The sequence below is a fragment of the Eumetopias jubatus genome, unplaced genomic scaffold (genome assembly GCF_037043125.1).
Source record: "Eumetopias jubatus isolate StellerSeaLion01/CBP00866 unplaced genomic scaffold, mEumJub1_p1.0 scaffold_11, whole genome shotgun sequence".
In the NCBI taxonomy this organism is placed as follows: Eukaryota; Metazoa; Chordata; class Mammalia; order Carnivora; family Otariidae; genus Eumetopias; species Eumetopias jubatus.
The window spans coordinates 54248954-54268271 of record NW_028274817.1 but is presented as its reverse complement, the minus strand read 5'-3'; the positions used below and the strand labels follow the sequence as shown (position 1 = coordinate 54268271).

The window sequence follows — 19318 nt, the reverse complement described above, 5'->3', positions numbered from 1 at the left end:
ATCTTCTCCTATTCAGTCAGTCATCTTTTGGTTTTGTTGACTGATTTTCTTGCTGTGCAAAAGCTTTTTATCTTTATGAAGTCCCAAAAGTTCATTTCGGTTTTTGTTTCCCTTGCCTTTAGAGAAGTGTCTTGAAAGAAGTTGCTGTGGCTGTTGTCGAAGAGGTTACCACCGATGTTCTCCTCCAGGATTTTGATGGATTCCTGTCTCACATTGAGGTCATTCATCCATTTTGAATTTATCTTTTTGTATGGTGTAAGAGAACGGTCTAGTTTCATTCTTCTCTGTGTGGCTGTCCAGTTTTCCCAGCACCATTTATTAAAAAGACTGTTGTTTTTCCATTGTATATTCCTTCCTACTTTGTTAAAGATTAGATGTCCATAGAGTTGAGGGTCCATTTCTGGGATTTCTAATCTGTTCTACTGATCTATGTGTCTGTTTTTGTGCCAAGACCATACTCTCTTGATGACTATGGCTTTGTAATATAGCATGAATTCAGGCATTCTGATGCCCCCAGCTTTTGTTTTCTTATTCAACATTCCCCTGGCAATTCGGGGTCTTTTCTGGTTCCATAAAAATTTTAGGACTCTTTATTCCAGCACTTTGAAAAATGCCATTGGTATTTTCATAAGGATTGCATCGAAAGTGTACATTGCTCTGAGCAGGATAGACATTTTAACAATGTTTATTCTTCCAATCCATGAGCATGGAAAGTTTTTCCACCTCTTTGTGTCTTCCTCAATTTATCTCCCTTTTTTAAATCTTTTTGTGAATTTTATTATTAACATATAATATATTATTTGTTTCAGGGGTACAGGTCTATGATTCATCAGTCTTAAAAAATTCACAGTGCTCACCATAGTATATACCATCCCCAGTGTCCATCACCCAGCCACCCCATCCCTCCCACCCCCTCCACTCCAGCAACCCTCAGTTTGTTTCCTGAGATTAAGAGTCTCTTATGGTATGTCTCCATCTCTGGTTTCGTCTTGTTTCATTATTCCCTCCCTTCCCCTATGATCCTCTGTCTTGTTTCTCAAAATCCTTATATCAGTGAGATCATATGATAATTATCTTTCTCTGATTGAATTATTTCACATAGTACAATACCCTCTACTTCCCTCCACACCATTGCAAATGGCAAGATTACACTTTTTGATGGCTGCATAATATTCCATTTTATATATATACCACTTCTTTTTATCCACTCATCTGTTGATGGACATCTAGGCTCCTTTCATAGTTTAGCTATTGTGGACATTGCTGCTGTAAACATTGGGGTGCCTCTGCCCCTTTGGATAACTACATTTATATATTTGGAGTAAATACCCAGTAGTGCAATTGCTGGGTCATAGGGTAGCTCTATTTTCAACTTTTTAATGAACCCCTATACTGTTTTCCAGAGTGGCTGCACCAGCTTGCATTCCCACCAACAGTGTAGGAGGGTTCCTCTTTCTCTGCATCCCCGCCAACATCTGTCATTTCCTGACTTGTTAATTTTGGCCATTCTGACTGGTGTGAGGTGGTAACTCACTGAGGTTTCGATTTGGATTTTCCAGATGCCGAGTGCTCTTGAGCACTTTTTCATGTGTCTGTTGACCATTTGGATGTGTTCTTTGCAGAAATGTCTGTTCATATCTTCTGCCCATTTCTTGATTGGATTATTTGTTCTTTGGGTGTTGAGTTGAACAACTTCTTTACAGATTTTGGATCCTACCCTTTATCTGATGTGTCATTTGCAAATATCTTTTCCCATTCTGTTGGTTGTCTATTAGTTTTGTTGACAGTTTCCTTTGCTGTGCAAAAACTTTATCTTGATGAAGTCCCAATAGTTCATTTTTGCCCTTGCTTTTCTTGCCTTTGGTGATGTTTCTAGGAAGAAGTTGCTGCGGCTGAGGTCGAAGAGGTTGCTGCCTGTGTCCTCCTTTATGATTTTGAAGGGTTCCTGTCTCACATTTAGGTCTTTCATCCATTTTGAGTCTTTTTGTGTGTGTGTGGTGTAAGGAAATTGCCCAGTTTCATTCTTCTGCATGTGCCTGTCCAATTTTCCCAACACCATTTGTTGAAGATACTGTCTTTTATCCATTGGATATTCTTTCCTACTTTTTCAAAGATTACCTGACCATAGAGTTGAGGGTCCATTCCTGGTCTCTCTATTCTGTTCCATTGATTTATGTGTCTGTTTTTCTACAAGTATCCTACTGTCTTGATGATTAGAGCTTTGTAATAGAGCATGAAGTCCAGAATTGTGATGGCACCAGCTTAGGTTTTCTTTGTCAACATTCCTCTGGGTATTTGGGGTCTTTTCTGGTTCCACACAAATTTTAGGATTTTTTGTTCCATTTCTTTGAAAAAAGTGGATGTGATTTTGATAGGGATTACATTAAATGTGTAGATTGTTCTAGGTAGCATAGATATTTTCACAATATTTATTCTTCCAATCCAAGAGCATGGAAGGTTTTTCCAATTTTGTGTCTTCTTCAATTTCTTTCATGAGTATTCTATAGTTTTCTGAGTGCAAATACTTGGCCTCTTTGGTTAGATTTATTCCTAGGTATCTTATGGTTTTGGGTGCAATTGTAAATGGGATCAAGTCCTTAATTTCTCTTTCTTCTGTCTTGTTGTTGGTGTATAGACTTGCAGCTGATTTCTGCCCATTGATTTTACATCCTGCCACTTTACTGAATTCCTTTATGAGTTCTAGCAGTTTTAGGGTGGAGTTTTTTGGGTTTTCCACATAAAGTATCATATCATTTGCAAAGAGAGAGAGTTTCACTTCTTCTTTTCTGATTCGGATGCCTTTTATGTATTTTTGTTGCCTGATTGCTGAGGCTAGGACTTCTAGTATTATGTTGACCACCAGTGGTGATAATGGACATCCCTGCCATATTCCTGACCTTAGGGGGAAAGCTCTCAGTTTTTTCCCATTGAGAATAATATTCGCTGTAGGTTTTTCATAGATGGCTTTTATGATATTGGGGTATGTACCCTCTATCCCTACACTGTGAAGAGTTTTATTCAAGAAAGGATGCTGTACTTTGTCAAATGCCTTTTCTGCATTTATTGAGAGGGTCATATGGTTCTTGTTCTTTCTTTTATTAATGTATTGTATCACAGTGATTGATTTGCGGATGTTGAACCAAACTTGCAGCCCTGGAATAAATCCCACTTGGTCGTGGTGAATAATTCTTTTAATGTACTGATGGATCCTATTGGCTAGTATTTTGGTGAGAATTTTTGAGTCCATATTCATCGGGGATATTGGTCTGTATTTCACCTTTTTGATGGGGTCTTTGTCTGGTTTGGGGATCAAGGTAATCCTGGTCTTGTAAAATGAGTGTGGATGTTTTCCTTCCATTTCTATTTTTTGGAACAGCTTCAGAAAAATAGGTATTAATTCTTCTTTAAATGTTTGGTGGAATTCCCCTGGGAAGCCATCTGGCCCTGGGCTCTTGTTTTTTGGGAGATTTTTGATTACTGTTTCAATTTCCTTAGTGGTTATGGGTCCGTTCAGGTTTTCTATTTATTCTTGGTTCAGTTTTTGTAGTTGATACATCTCTAGGAATTCATCCATTTCTTCCAGATTATCTAATTTGCTGGCATATAGTTGCTCATAATATGTTCTTATAATTGTTTGTATTTCTTTGGTGTTGGTTGTGATCTCTCCTCTTTCATTCATGATTTTATTTGGGTCATTTCTCTTTTCTTTTTGAGAAGTCTGGACAGAGGTTTATCAATCTTAGTAATTAGTTCAAAGAACCAGCTCCTAATTTCGTTGATCTGTTCTACTGTTTTTTTTGGTTTCTATTTCATTGATTTCTGCTCTGATCTTTATAATTTCTCTTCTCCTGCTGGGTTTAGGCTTTATTTGCTGTTCTTCTCCAGCATCTTTAGGTGTAGGGTTAGGTTGTGTACTTGAGACCTTTCTTGTTTCTTGAGAAAGGCTTGTATTGCTATATACTTTGCTCTTAGGACCACCTTTGCTGTATCCCAAAGATTTTGAACAGTTGTGTTTTAATTTTCATTTGTTTCCATGAAGTTTTTAAATTCTTCTTTAATTTCCTAGTTGACCCATTCATTCTTTAGTTGGATGCTCTTTAGCCTCCATGTATTTGAGTTCTTTCCAACTTTCCTCCTATGATTGAGTTCTAGTTTCAAAGCATTGTGGTATGAAAATATGCAGGGAATGATCCCAATGTTTTGTTACCAGTTGAGACCTGATTTGTGACCCAGGATGTGATGTATTCTAGAGAATGTTCCATGGGCACTAGAGAAGAATGTGTATCCTGTTGCTTTGAGATGGAATGTTCTGAATATATCTGTGAAGTCCATCTGGTCCAGTGTGTCATTTAAAGTCTTTATTTCCTTGTTGATCTTTTGTTTAGATGATCTGTCCATTTCAGTGAAGTGGGTGTTAATGTCCCCTACTATAATTGTATTATTGTCTATGTGTTTCTTTCACTTTGTTATTAATTGGCCTATATAATTGGCTGCTCCCATGTTAGGGGCATAGATATTTAAAATTGTTAGATCATCTTGTTGGATAGACCCTTTAAGTATGATATAGTGTTCTTCCTCATCTTTAATTATAGTCTTTGGTTTAAAATCTAATTTGTCCGATATAAGGATGGCCACCCTAACTTTCTTTTGATGTCCATTAGCATGCTAAATCGTTTTCCACTCCCTCACTTTAAATCTGGCAGTGTCTTTGCATCTAAAAAAAGTCTATTGCAGACAGCATATCGATGGGTCTTGTGTTTTGTTTTGTTTTTGTTTTTTTTTTATCCAATCTGATAGCCTGTGTCTTTTGATTGGGGCATTTACCCCATTTACATTTACATTCAGGGTAACTATGAAAGATATGAATTTAATGCCATTGTATTGCCTGTGAGGTGACTGTTACTGTATATTGTCTCTGTTCCTTTCTGGTCTATGTTACATTTAGGGTCTTTCTTTGCTTAGAGGACCCCTTTCAATATTTCTTGTAGGACTGGTTTTGAGTTTGCAAATTGTTTTAGTTTTTGTTTGTCTTGGAAGCTTTTTATCGCTCCTATTTTCAATGACAGCCTAGCTTGGTAGTGTATTCTTGTCTGCATATTTTTTCTCATTTAGTGCTCTGAATATATCATGCCAGTCCTTTCTGGCCTGCTGGTTTTCTGTGGATATGTCTGCTGCCAATCTAATGTTTCTACCATTGTAGGTTATGGACCTCTTGTCCCAAGTTGCTTTCAGGATTTCCTCTTTGTCTCTGAAACTTGTAAGTTTTACTATAAGATGTCGGATGTTGACCTATTTTTATTGATTTTGAGGGGGCTTCTCTATGCCTCCTGGATTTTGATGCCTCTTTCCTTCCCCACATTAGGGAAGTTCTCTGCTATAATTTGCTCCAATATACCTTCTGCCCCTCTCTCTCCTTCTTCTTCTTCTGGGATCCCAATTATTCTAATGTTTTGCTTCATGGCATCACTTACCTCCCAAATTCTCCCCTCATGATCCAGTAGTTGTGTATCTCTCTTTTTCTCAGCTTCTTAATTCCCCATCATTTGGTCTTCTATATCACCAATTCTCTCTTCTGCCTCATTTATCTTAGCCGTTAGAGCCTCCATTTTTTATTGCACCTCATTAATAGCCTTTTTGATTTTGACTTGTTTAGATTTTAGTTTTTTTATTTCTCCAGAAAGGGTTTCTCTAATATCTTCCATGCTTTTTTCAAGTACAGCGAGTATCTTTATAATGGTCATTCTGAACTCTAGTTCTGACATCTTACTAATGTTCATATTGATTAGGTCCCTGGTAGTAGGTACTGCCTCTTGTTCTTTTTTTTTTCTTTTGAGATGAGTTTTTCTGTCTTGTCATTTTGTCCAGAGGAGAATAGATGAATGATAGAACAAAATGCTAACAGGGTAACGACGACCCCAGGAAAATAAACGCTAAACAAATCAGAAGAGACCAGAAACTTCCAGAAAGTGGTCACTTTTCTGTTCTTAGAATTTCTGCTCTTCTTTTCTTTGATCTCCTATTGAGTTTGTAGGTGTTCTTAATGGTTTCATAACTATCTAGCTGAATTCCTAGGACCACATGAAATTTAGGTCTCCTATTCCTCCACCACCTTGCTCTTCCCCCCTTCCCTCAATTTCTTTCCTAAGTATTCTGTAGTTTATAGAGTATAGTTCCTTTACCTCTTTGGTTAGGTTTATTCCTAGGTATCTTATGGTTTTTGGAGCTGTTGTAAATGGAACTGATTCCTTAATTTCTCTTTCTTCAGTGATATTGTTAGTTTATAGAAATGCAACTGATTTCTGTGCATTTGATTTTGTATCCTGCCACATTGTTGAATTGCTCTATGAGTTCTAATAAGTTGGCGGTGGAATTTTTTTGGGGTTTTCCACATAAAGTATCATGTTTGAGAGTTTGACTTCCTCTTTACTAGTTTGAATGCCTTTTATTTCTTTTTGTTGTCTGATTGCTGTTGCTAGGACTTCTAGTACTTTTTGTTGTCTGATTGCTGTTGCTAGGACTTCTAGTACTATGTTGAACAATAATGCTGAAAATGGGCATCCTTGTCATGTTCCTGACCCTAAGGGAAAAGCAACTTTTCCCCATTGAGAATGATACTCGCTGGGAGCTTTACATAGATGGCTTTTATGATATTGAGGTATGTTCCCTCTATCCCTGTATTTTGAAGAGTTTTAATCAGGAAACAATGCTGTATTTTGTCAAATGTTTTCTCTGTATCGATTGAGAGGATCATATGGTTCTTGTCTTTTCTTTTATTGATGTATTCTATCAGGTTGATTGATTTGTGAATGTTGAACCACCTTTTCATCCCAGGAATAAATCCCACTTGGACATGGTTAATAATCATTTTTATGTACTGTTGGATCCTATTGGCTAGAATCTTGTTGAATATTTTGGCATCCATGTTCGTCACAGATATTGGTCTGTAATTCTCCTTTTTTGTGGGTTCTTTGCCTGGTTTTGGGGTCAGGGTAATGTTGACCTCATAGAAGGAGTTTGGAAGTTTTCCTTCTATTTCTACTTTTTGAAACAGCTTCAGGAGAATAGGTATGATTTCTTCCTTAAATGTTTGGTAGAATTCTCCTGGGAAGCCATTCAGCCCTGGACTCTTGTTTTTTGGGAGGTTTTTGCATACTGCTTCAATTTCCTTGCTGTTTCCTGGTCTGTTCAGATCGTCTATTTCTTCCTGTTTCAGTCTTGGTAGTTTATAAGTTTCCAGGAGTGCGTCCATTTCTTCTATATTGTTTAATTTGTTAGCATATAGTTGCTGGTAATAATTTCTTATAATTATTTCTATTTCCTTGGTATTAGTCGTAATCTCTCCCTTTTCATTCATGCTTTTATTAATTTGGGTCCTTTCCCTTTTCTTTTGAATAATCTGACCAGCAGTTTATCAAGTCCTTCGAAGAACCAGCTTCTAGTTTTGTTGATCTGTTCTACTGTTTTTCTGGTTTCTATTTCATTTATTTCTGCCCTAATCTTTATTATTTCTCTTCTCTTACTTGGTTTAGGTTTTATTTGCTGTTCTTTCTCCAGGTTGTTTAGGTGTAAGGTAAGCCTCTGCATTTGGGATTTTTCTAATTTTTTGGAAGAGGCTTGGATGGCTCTGTATTTCCCCCTTAGGACTGCCTTTGCAGTATCCCATAAGTTTTGGTTCAACATGTTTTCATTCTCATTATTTTCCATGAATTGTTTAAGTTCTTTAATTTCCTGGTTGACCCAATCATTCTTTAGCAAGATGCTCTTTAACTTCCACGTGTTTGCGTTCCTTCCAAATTTCTTCTTGTGGTTGAGGTCCAGTTTCACAGCATTGTGGTCTGAAAATATGCAGGGGATAATCTCAATCTTTTGGTATCTGCTGAGACCTTATTTATGACCCAGTATCTTGTCTTTTCTGGAGAAAGTTCCATTTGCACTCGAGAAGAATGAATATACTGTTGTTTTAGGAGAGAATGTTCTGTATATATCTACGAAGTCCATCTGGTCCAATGTGTTATTCAAAGCTCTTGTTTCTTTGTCTTCTGCTTATATGATCTGTCCATTGCTGTGAGTAAAGTGTTGAGGTCTCCTACTATTAATGTATTATTATCCAATTTTTTTTTTTTTTTTTTTTTTGGTTATTAACTGGTTTATATAATTGGCTTCTCCCATGTTTGGGGCTTAGATATTTACAATTCTTAGCTCCTTTTGTTGGATGGACCCTTTAAGTAATATATAGTGTCCCTCTACATCTCTTACTACAGTTTTTGGTTTAAAATCTAATTTGTCTGATATGAAAATTTCTACCCCTTATCTTCAATCTGGTGTTGTCTTTAGTTCCAAAATGAGTCTCTTGTAGACAGCATATGCATGGGTCCTACTTTTTTATCCAATATGATACCCTGTGTCTCTTGGTGGGAGCATTCATCCCATTCCCATGGAGAGTAACTATTGAAATATATAAATTTAATGCCATTGTATTTCCTGTAAGGTCCTTGTTTCTATAGATTTTCTGTTTCTGTCTGGTCTATGTGACTCTTGGGGTTTCTCTTTGTTTACAGAATCCCCTTTAATATTTCTTGTAGGGCTGGCTTGGTTGTCACATATTCTTTCAGTTTCTGCCTGTCCTGAAAGCTCCTTTTCTCTCCATCCATTCTGAATGATGATCTTGCTGGGTAAAGTATTCTGGCTGCATGTTCCTTTCATTTAGTGCCCTGATTATGTCCTGCCAGCCTTTGCTGGCTTGCCAGGTCTCTGTGGACAGGTCAGCTGTTATTCTGATGTTCCTCCCTCTGTATGTAAGAGATCTCTTCCCCCTAGCTGCTCTAAGGATACCTTCCTTTCCTCTAAGATTTTTGAGCTTCCTTATTACATGTTGGATGTGTTGCTCTATTTTTATTGATTTGGGGGGGAGCCCTCTCTTCTTCTTGGACTCAAATGCTTGTTTCCTTCTCCAGGATAGGGAAGTTCTCAGCTATGAATTGCTCAAATATACTTTCTAATCCTCTCTTTCTTTCCACCCCCTCAGCAATCCCAATAATTCTGACACTGGAGTGTTTCATGGAGTCGATCTCTCTAATTCCAATCTCATGTGCCACTAGCTGTTTATCCCTTTCCTCTTCATTTTCCTTCTTTTCTATCAGCTTATCTTCTATGCTACTAATCCATTCTTCTGCCTCATTTACCCTGGCTGTTAGAGAATCCAGTTTAGACTACATTTCATTCATAGCATTTTTTGGTTCAGCCTGTTTAGATCTCATTTTCTGCCCTTAGAAATTCTATATTGTCACTAAGCCTTTTTTCCAACCTAGCTATTGACTTCATGACTGCTATCCTAAAATCTGTCTCTGACATCTTTTTTATATCCATATCCATTAGTTCTGTTGCAGGGGACATTGTCTCTGGTTCTTTTTTTCTAAAGATTTTATTTATTTATTGAGACAGAAAGATACAGAGAAAGAGAGCATGAGCAGGGGGAGAGGCAGAAGCAGGCTCCCTGCTGAGCCAAGAGCCCAGTGCAGGGCTCAATACCAGGACCCTGGGATCATGACCTGAGCTGAAGGCAGATGTTTAACTATCTGAGCCACCCAGGTGCCCCTGGTTCTTTTCTTTGTTTGGAGTTCCTCCTCCTAGTCATTCTGTCAATGGATGGTTGAAAACTAGACAGAGTCCAAAATACCAACCACGACCCAAGCCAGATGTAGCCTAGCAGTATCTGGATGGTGAGATGTCACCACTGAAAAAAACAAAGCCAAAATGAAGCATAAGAATTAAATTTAAAAAATTGAAAAAAAAGAAAAAATATATATGTATAAGAAAATTAAGGGAAAAAGAGAGGCAGAGGGATGGGGGCTATTATCTCTCAGTGTGGACAAAACAGGGAGTTTCAGTTGTTCCTGGGTGTATTTTGTTCTGTGTGTTAGAAGACATTACATCCCAAAATCACTGGGAAAATAAAACTTATAAATATAAAAAGGTAAAACTGAGTAGAGTGAAAAATAGGCTAAAATAAGGCACATATCTATAAAAACTATAGGTGTGCAAAAATACAAGTTAAAAAGCACCTATGCAAAAATGAGTAGGTATAATAGATATTTAGTTGAAATGAGGAGAAGGTATAAGGAAGAATTCAGCAGGGGAAAATGGCATGAGAAAAGGAAAAAAAAAGAAAAACAAAAATAAAAAGAACAAAAGGATAAGAAAATTATATCTGAAAAGTAAATAAGTCATGAGGCCACACCTGGAGCTCAATATACAGTTTTTCCCTTGTGTTGGGATTTTACAGTCTTATAGGATCCAAAGGATTGTCATCCACCTGTTCTTCCAGCCTGTCTTTGGGGGGAGGGGCCTGTCGCTCTGTTTCTCAGGTAATCCTGTGTGGGTGGGGTCATCCCACCCCCAGTCTGGGGGCTGGGCTCAGTGAAAATTGGACTTCTAGGTGGCTTTTATACACTGGGGACTTTCCGAGCCTCTTTAGGGGATCAGAGCAAAAATGGCCATGGCCAAACCTCTGGCCCAGAGCAGAAAGTTCGCAGTTTGCCCTCTTTAATAAACTCTGCAGGACCGAGAGCCTCAGCTTCTGTTGGCACCACTGAGAACTGCAGTTTCCTTAGTTGCGTGCCCACTACTACTCTCAGAAGTGTTTTCAGGAGCCTGGGTTTGTCTCTGCCCTTTGTGCTTTTAAAACCCCAAGTGGCTGTGGGCTTGCACACTTACCCGTGGTTGCTGAATCTGGTCGGGTTCTGCCCTAATGCCCCTTCTCAGTCAGTACTGCTCTGCGAGTTTTTACCTTTTCGTGGACGCTGTTTCCAGATTTTTTCAAGCTGTTTAAGGAAAGATCACCTATCGACCCACCCAGTTTGGGGTTTCTGGTGATCCTTGTTTCAAGTCCCTTCCTGGTCTCGCTGACCAAGACCTGCTTCCTGGCTCCAACTCTCAGGCCCTCTACCATTTAAGGAATCTCCTTTTGCTCTGTGTGTTATGAACCTGGACTGGATCACCCGATGAAAGAACCAAGGGGCACCTGGAGATTTTGGATGATAGGAGCTGGTAAGCTCAATGGAGAGTGACCTCCAAAGGTCTGAGCCCTGAGCACAAACAAAGGGGGTAATTTATACACTTCTGCTTCTACATACTGGGCACTCTTGGTGCGAGCATGAAGCAAGGCAGGGAGAGGAACCCAGATTGGTGCACGTGGGAAACAGAGCAGAGAGAAGAACCGGGAAGAGCCCCAGGGCAGGGGTTGGGACTCCCATCCTGGCTCCACTGGCCATCTTAGGACAAAAATTTCCCTTATCATGTGGTCCCCTGTATCCTGAGACCACAATGCCTTACCTAGAATTCTGCCTTTTCATTTCCAGAACCCCTTTCAGAGTAGGATGTCTCTCACTAGAGCAGATTTCCAAAGACTCTGATTTTGCACTCTGGTCTTATATCACTCTCAAAGCATCAGCTTAAGGCAGCTCCCTCCCCCTTCAGTTAATCTTCCAATAACTCCCTGTAGATTCACAACTCCACCCTTCCTACCTCTCAAAAAGCTGTGCTTTTCTGCTTGTAGAGATCCAGATATATATATTCTTATATCTCAGGCTGATTTCATGGGTGTTCAAAATGGTTTGATAAATATCCAGCTAAATTCAGGGGACCAGTTTAAATGGGGTCCCCTACTCCTCCACCACCTTGCCCCTTCTCTGTTTTTTTATTTAAAAAAAGATTTATTTTATTTATTTGAGACAGAGAGCATGGGGGGCAGAGAGAGAGGGAGAGGGTCTTAAGCAGACTCCATGCTGAGAGTGGAGCCTGATGTCAGGTTCAATCTCACAACCGTGAGATCATGACCTGAGTGGAAACCAAAGTCGGTTGCTCAACCTACTGCATCATCCAGGCACCCCCACTGTGTTTGATTTTTAATTGTACTAGTTTTATCATGAAAAAGACTTGCATAAAACCAGCTATGTCTTTTTTTCTTATATTTTTATTTCTTTTTTCTTCTTTATTATTATTAAAAAATAATAATTCCAGTGTAGTTAACATACAGTGTTATATTAGTTTCAGGTGTATAATACAGTGATTCAACAGTTCCATATATTACTCAGCACTCATCAAGATAAACATTCTCTTAATCCCCATCATATATTTCAACCATCCCCCCACCCACCTTCCCCTCTGATAACCATCTGTTTGTTCTCTATAGTTAAGAGTCTGATTTTTTGATTTGTCTCTCTCTTTTTATTTTTCCTTTGTTCATTTGTTTTGTTTCTTTAATTCCACATAGGAGTGAAATCATATGGTTTTGTCTCTGATGGGATTATCATTTATTTAAAAATTACATGACTGTATTTCTGAGTCTATATTTGGGCTATTCTGTCATATTTCCACCTATCTTTTGTGTAAATATTCACACTTTCAGGAACCAAAGTACCATTGGGGTTGGGGTTGCACAACATAGAACAGATGGATAACAACACTTTGGAAATGGTCAGTGCTGAAAATTTCTTGGATTTAAGAATGTCCAGAAAGATGCTTTTGTTTCTGTTAATGTTCAGATGGTAAATCTGGGTGGTGAATGAGGTCTTTGGTAGTTTGAAGGGGTAATCAGATGGAAATTGGATCATTAGGAAATAGACCGCTCCCTGGTAGGGGCTGTCATTGGGCCACATTATGGTTGCCTGCCAGTGGAACATGTTGTCTCCCACAGGCTCTGCTAAGCACTGGGAAAAGAGGTTGAAGGATAGGTTGAGGAGCTTCTAGTGCATGCATTTTTAGGGCCATCATCTGCAACACATGGCCAATCCACATGCAGGGCCTGATGACAGGTAGAAGGAATGGAGACTGACCATACTGGCAGATGAGTGGACTGAGGGACAGCTACAGGGTAGAAAGGGGCATCAGGGGAGGAGGATAGTGGCAGAGAGTGGGACTAAAGGGGATGAGTCAGACACTTGGTCTGACCTGAGGGGCTACTGGACACCCATGGCTTGCACCACTGCTGCCACCTCCCTGTTATCCAGAACTGAAGACTCTGCCACCTGGAGGTCTTGCCACCCTGAAACACTGGGGCCTCAGCAATGAGACACGACTGGTCCCACTTGAGGCCACCTGACTTGACTATTCACCACTGCCACCCACATTGGAGGTCCCAGTGACAGGCAAAGTTGCACTCTGTGAGGTCCAGAGGCCACAATAATGGTGCAGTATGGTGTCACCAAGTTGCTATCCCAAGGGGTCTCAGGGTGGGGGTTTTATGGTAAAGGGGTGAGAGGGCAGAGGAAGTTAAGGGTGTGAAGTAGGTGGAGGGGGTAAGAGGTTTGAAGGAAGGCAGAGGGAGTGTGGTTGGGGGTCAAGAAGGCAGGGACTTCCAGCTTCACCCAGGTCTCAGGCTCTGGGCAAGCAAGTAGGGTCACAGGCACCACCCACTGCCTACAGTACCCAAATAAATAAGAATAGTTCAATAAATTTTGTTCTACACTTCCCTCATCCAGATTCCTCTTCCCTTAACATTTTACTTCATTAGGTTTATACTGATTCTTCTCTCTCATTATATATACACTTAAGAGTAAGATACATACACAAAGACCCTTTACTCTCAGATACTTCTGTGTGAATTTCCTAAGAAAGACATTCTCTTATATAATTAACTTTAATAAATTTAACACTGATACAATACCTCTATAATTTTTTTTCAAGGAAAAAGGCAATTTTATTCTTTCAAGAAAATGTACTAACAGGTTGAGGGAAGGAGCATGCTGGCCACATCTCCTGTCCTAAGCAGGGGTCTGAGATGAAGCTGGGCCTGATCAGGGCTTGGGAGAAGCTAATAAGTCTCCCTGTGGCACTAGGGAGAGGTCCAGGCAGGCCGAGGTGTGGGACTTTGTTCTGTTAGCACCAGGAACTGCCAGGAGCCACAGCTGGACTCAGGGATAAGACAGTTCGTGGCCCTGCTCTGCTTCTACCTGAGCAGTCTGGGGAGGGACTGGTGGCAGAAGGCTCCTTGCAGGTGGTCATCTGAGTGTGATTCTCAAATTCACAGACCAACCTTGGTCCCCCAGCCCCCTGAAAACATAAGAATGAGCTTGTGAACACCAAGTCCCTAGGACAAGATGAGGGTCTGAGACATGTGGCTGGGTTTCAAGTGGCCCAGGTGTTGCCGAGCTTTCTCCTTCATGACAAGCAGGTCCCTGGTCCCCTGGAAGGCCACCATCTTCCAGGTGTTGGTCATGGGGCAAGTGTTGGAAAGTTGTTTCAGGGATTCTGAGCTGTCACCAGCTTCTTTGGCTTGGCCTGCAGAAAGCCCTGAGTAGGCTGTTGTCTTCTTTGATGCCTGGCATGTTGAGACTGGGGGAGATTGACAACACATTTGTCAGCTTGGGCCACATGGACATCACCAGCTTCATATCCTCATCCACTTTTTTGAGAGCCAGGGACTTGCAGACCTTCTTGATGAGGTTCCACTGCAGCCCAGCTGTCCTCTTCTGCTTCTCAGGCCTCACTTTGTCTTCAATGATGAGCACAGTGCTGGCCTCAGAGTCCTCTTTCAAGTCCTCCTACAGGTTTGGAGTCTGGAACAGGGGCTTTAGTGGCCTCCAGGGCATTCTTGAATAGGGTTGGCATGTGGGAAGTGTTGTCCATGGAGTACTTCTGATCTGGGGTTACAAACACAGTGTGTTTCTGGTGAAGGGGCATCTTATCTCAGATGAGGTAGGGTGACCACCACCTTCTGGCTGCACACTGGGGTGGATGTCAATGAAGGACTCTCTAGCTCCAGTGTGTCTTGTTTGTTTCAGAAGTTCAGAAACTGGGAGGGTGAGAAAGGCAGGGTCTTACCATATGTGTTCTTGAGGGTGAGGCTGTTACAGAAGTCCAGGAAGAACAACTGGCTCTGTTCTCCATGACAAGGGACAGGGTGACATGCCTCTTCTGCCACTTGAATGCCAAAGGTGATGTACTGATTCCCAGGCCTCCCCTTCCCCCTGCATTTCAGTGCTGGGGGAAATGGGGATCGGCCAGCTGCTCTGGCTCAGGTCTGAAATGGTGTGGCTGTCCAGGTAGTACTCTGTCACACTGGGCACTGGGGCTGCAGGCTAGAAGGGTGGTAGTGCCTGCTGCTACTGTGATGGTTGTGGCTGTACTGGGCTGTTGCTGATGCTATTCTCTGTGGACATCTCCTTAGACAGATCAAATTTACTCAGGTTACACCAAACATCAGGGTCCGACTCCATCAAGTCCAGGGCTTCCTATGGCAGGGTTGAAGAGGTTTTCAGCCTCTACCACCCACTTATAGGGCTGGCTGGTTTCCAGTGAGGAGCTCTCCTGGTATTCACACTTGGGGAAATCCGCCAAGGGCTCTGGTGTTTGCACTCCATCCAGGTACATAAAAACAGCTCCCTGCTCTTAGAATTGGTGGCTGCTATGACCTCCTCTTCAATGCTCTCCTCTTCCTTCATGGCAGGAAGTTATGGGGGCCAGTTGGTCATGAGACTTCATGGCTTTCAATGGGGTTGGCACTCTGGTAGCCTTCCTTGTCTTCAAACTCCTGTAGCAAGTACATTAGGGGCTGCAGTCTTTGGACTCACTCAGGAAGCCACCCATGTCCACCTTCCCTTTGATGGAGTTCTAGTGATTTTTCACAGCATTGCCTGTCCTTCCTGGCATCATCTTGGTGATCTCAGCCCAGCAGTTGTTCAGCATTTTGTGGGCCTCAAAGATGATGCAGTCCTCCTCCTCAGTCCAGCAGGAATTCTTCACCTTGGGGTTGAGGTAGTTATGCCAGTGCTCACAGCCCTACTTCCCCAGCCAACTTCAGGTACTTGGTGATCAGTGTCCACTGATTCTTAACCAGTTCGATGACCTTTTGGTCCTCCTCTTTGGGCTATGACCCCTTGAGGAGGTCTGGATTAAGGCCCTCAACCACTGGAACTGGCACTGCTGGAAATACTTTTTATATAAAAAGTTAGGAAATACTTTTACAAATTTTTTAAAGATTTTATAAATGTTTTAAGTAACTTTTCATAATGTTTTGGTAAATTTATTTTTATGAAGAATTGAAGCCTTCAAAAATTCAATTTGGAGCTAAAGTCACTTTAACTTTTTAATAACTGACAGGAAAGGAAAGAGAGCAGAAGGAAAGAAACCAGGAATATGTCTGGTATATATAGGCAGTAAATTTAACATTGATACCATATTAATATCTGTATTTCAGTTTTGTTAATTGACAAATGGTTTCCTTAAAACTTATGTTTAAACCCTTCTAATACAGGATCCAATCTATAATCAAGTATATATTGCTTTTACTTATGGCGTGCATTTAGTGTCCCAGAGTCTAGAAGATTGTTATAGACTTTCTGTGTCTTTTAGGACACTGATACAGCAGAAGAATACAGAACACCTGTCCCTCCCCACCCTCACTCCCAATTCACACTTCACAGTCTTAAAAACTTATACTTCAGTAATAAACCCAGACAATATGGAAGGAGGGAAGAGGAAAAAGAGAAAAAGAAAGACTGTTCAGATTTGTATTTTGAATGGGGTAATAAAGTTACAAATACTTATGATAACCTAGGACATTTTCTCTCTTGTTCTCTGTAAAATAAATAGACTTATTCCACTCACTGAAAGTTTGTATTCTCCTATCCTCTCTGAAAAGGTCAGAAGCCAATAATTTTTTTGTGGCAATCATTACATTTCCAAGAAACTAAGTGAGAGATGGAAAGTCATGTTTTATGGATTAATTGATTCTGATTTCAGATTAAGATATATCTATATCTTAATGCTAAGTGAAATAAGTCAGAGAAAGACAAATACTTTATGGTTTCACTCATATGTGGAATTTAAGAAACAAAAGAAAAAAGACAAACAAACAAACAAACCAAAAAACCCAAACTCTCTTTTTTTTTCCGTAGGTAGTATCTTTCTTTTTTTTAACTTAAATTCAATTAACCAACATACACTAATCATTACTTTCAGATGCAGAGTTCAGTAATTCATCAGTTGCATATAACACCCCGTGCTCATCACATTATTCCTTAATGTCTCTCACCCAGTTACACCATCTCCCCACTCACAACCTTTCCAGCAACCTTCAGTTTGTTTCCTACAGTTAAGGGTATCTCATGGTTTGTCTCCCTCTCGGATTTCTTCCCATTAAGTTTTCTCTCCCTTCCCCTATGATCCTCTACACTATTTTTTATATTCTACATATTAGTGAAACCATATGATAATTGTCTTTGTCTGATTGACTTATTTTGTTCAGCATAATACGCCCCAGTTCCATCCTCCTTGATGTAAATGGTAAGATTTCATCCTTTTGATGGCTGAGTAATATCCCATTATAAATATATAACCACTTCTTTATCCATTCATCTGTAATTGGACATCTGGGCTCTTTCCATAGTTTGGCTATTGTGGACATTTCTGCTATAAATATTGGGGTGCAAGTGCCCTTTCAGATCACGACATTTGTATCTTTGGGGTGGATACCTAGTAGTGCAATTGCTGGGTCATAGGGTAGCTCTATTTTTAACTCCTTGAGGAAACTCCATACTGTTTTCCAGAGTAGCTGTACCGGCTTGCATTCCCACCAATAGGGTAAGAGGAAAACCCCCAAACTCTTAAATATAGAGAACAAAATTATGGTTGCCAGAGGGTAGGTGGGTGGGAGAGGGGAGAAATAGATAAAAGGGGATCAAGAGTACATTTATTGTGATGAGCACGGAGTGATATATAGATTTGTTGAATTATATTGTACACCTGAAACTAGTATAACACTCTATGTTAGTTATACTTGAATAAAAAATATCTATATCATAATCTATATCTATACCATCATCTATATCTACATCTACCATCATCCATATCTATATAACCATCTATATCTTTATCATATATATATGTATACATCTTAATCTGAAATCAGAATCAGTTACATATGTATGTGTGTGTGTGCTCACCACTGGAAAAAAATGCTATTTGAGTAAAATTGTTAATGTGAAGTACTTTACAGACTTACACCTTGTTTTTTAAGTTTTTTTATAGCTGCTATAACAAATTTCACCAAACTGAGTGGCTTAAAATAATAAAACTTTATTCTCTCACAGTTCTGGAAGCAAGAAGTCTGAAGTCAAGGTGTCAGCAGGAGCCCCTTTTCTCTTCAAGGCTCCATCCTTGCCTCCACCTAGCATTGGTGTTTCCCAATAATCTTTGTGGTCCCTTGGTTTGTGTAACATTACTCTAATCTCTGACTCAGGCTTCACATGGATTTCTTCCCTATGTGTTTTTCTGTGTTTGTCCAAATCTCCCTCTTCTTATTAGGATGCTAGTCTTTGGATTTAGTGCCCATTCAAATTAAATATGATCTTATCTTGACTTGGTTATATCTATAAAACTGTTTCCAAGCAAGGTCACATTCTGAGGTTCCAGGTACATATGAATTTTGGAAGGATACTGTTCATCCTTGTAGTCTGCTCTCTGCCTCCCCAAATTTACATCTGTCCAATGTGCAAAATATATTCACTTTATCTTGACAGTCAATCTATTCTGACTTTAACTCTAATTCCAAATTTCATCTAAATATCAAAAACTCAGAGAGAGAAAAGATAGCAGAGGAGTAGGGGACCCTATTCCAACTGGTCCTCAGAATTGAGCTGGATATCTACCAGAACACTCTGAGGACCCACGAAATCAGCCTGAGATGTAAGAAAATAGATCTGGATCTCTACAAACAGAATATCACAGGTGGTTGGTTTCGAGGTATGAAGCAGGGAGCTGTGATTCCGTGGGCAGATATCAGAGGATAAATGGCAGTGGGAGGGAGCCTGGCCATGGGGATCCTACACCACCAGTGAGCGACAGCCTCGCAGGCTGGGGATGGGGCACACACTCGCATACCGTAGTGGCAGGGATAGGACTTTAGGGCAGCCCCCAGGATGGAAACTCAGTGCAGCGGGGTCACGTGTGCGAACTAGGACTGGCTGGTGGTTTTAGAAGCACAAAGGACAGAGACGTACCTTGACCTGGAGGCAGGACTGGGAGCACTACGGAGGAGTGCACAACCCAGGACACTGCAGTTTACAGCAACACAGACAGAAACAGAGATAGTGTGTCCTGGAGAGCTCACTGAAGAACAGACTGCAATCTCTCTGCTCTGAGGTAGAGGGTTGGAAACGGTCCCTTGTGCTGTGACTCTCAGAAGAGATTCGGAAAGCCATCAGAGAACAAAAGTCCCAAAAAACTGGATCCCATTGAGCCCATCCCCTGCCACAGAGGGGCAGGACAACTCTGCCCAGACAGGGTTGTATGAGTAATAGCATGGCAGGCCCCTCCTCCA

The 19318-nt window shown here is 40.5% G+C and overlaps 2 pseudogenes; both read right to left on the bottom strand.

Annotated features, from left to right (window-relative positions):
* Positions 1–12311: 12311 nt before the first annotated feature.
* LOC114207525 (ubiquitin-conjugating enzyme E2 D2 pseudogene) lies at positions 12312–12752 on the bottom strand (annotated as a pseudogene).
* A 1334-nt stretch (positions 12753–14086) lies between these two features.
* Positions 14087–18877, bottom strand: LOC114207457 (myb-related protein B pseudogene; annotated as a pseudogene).
* Positions 18878–19318: the final 441 nt, after the last annotated feature.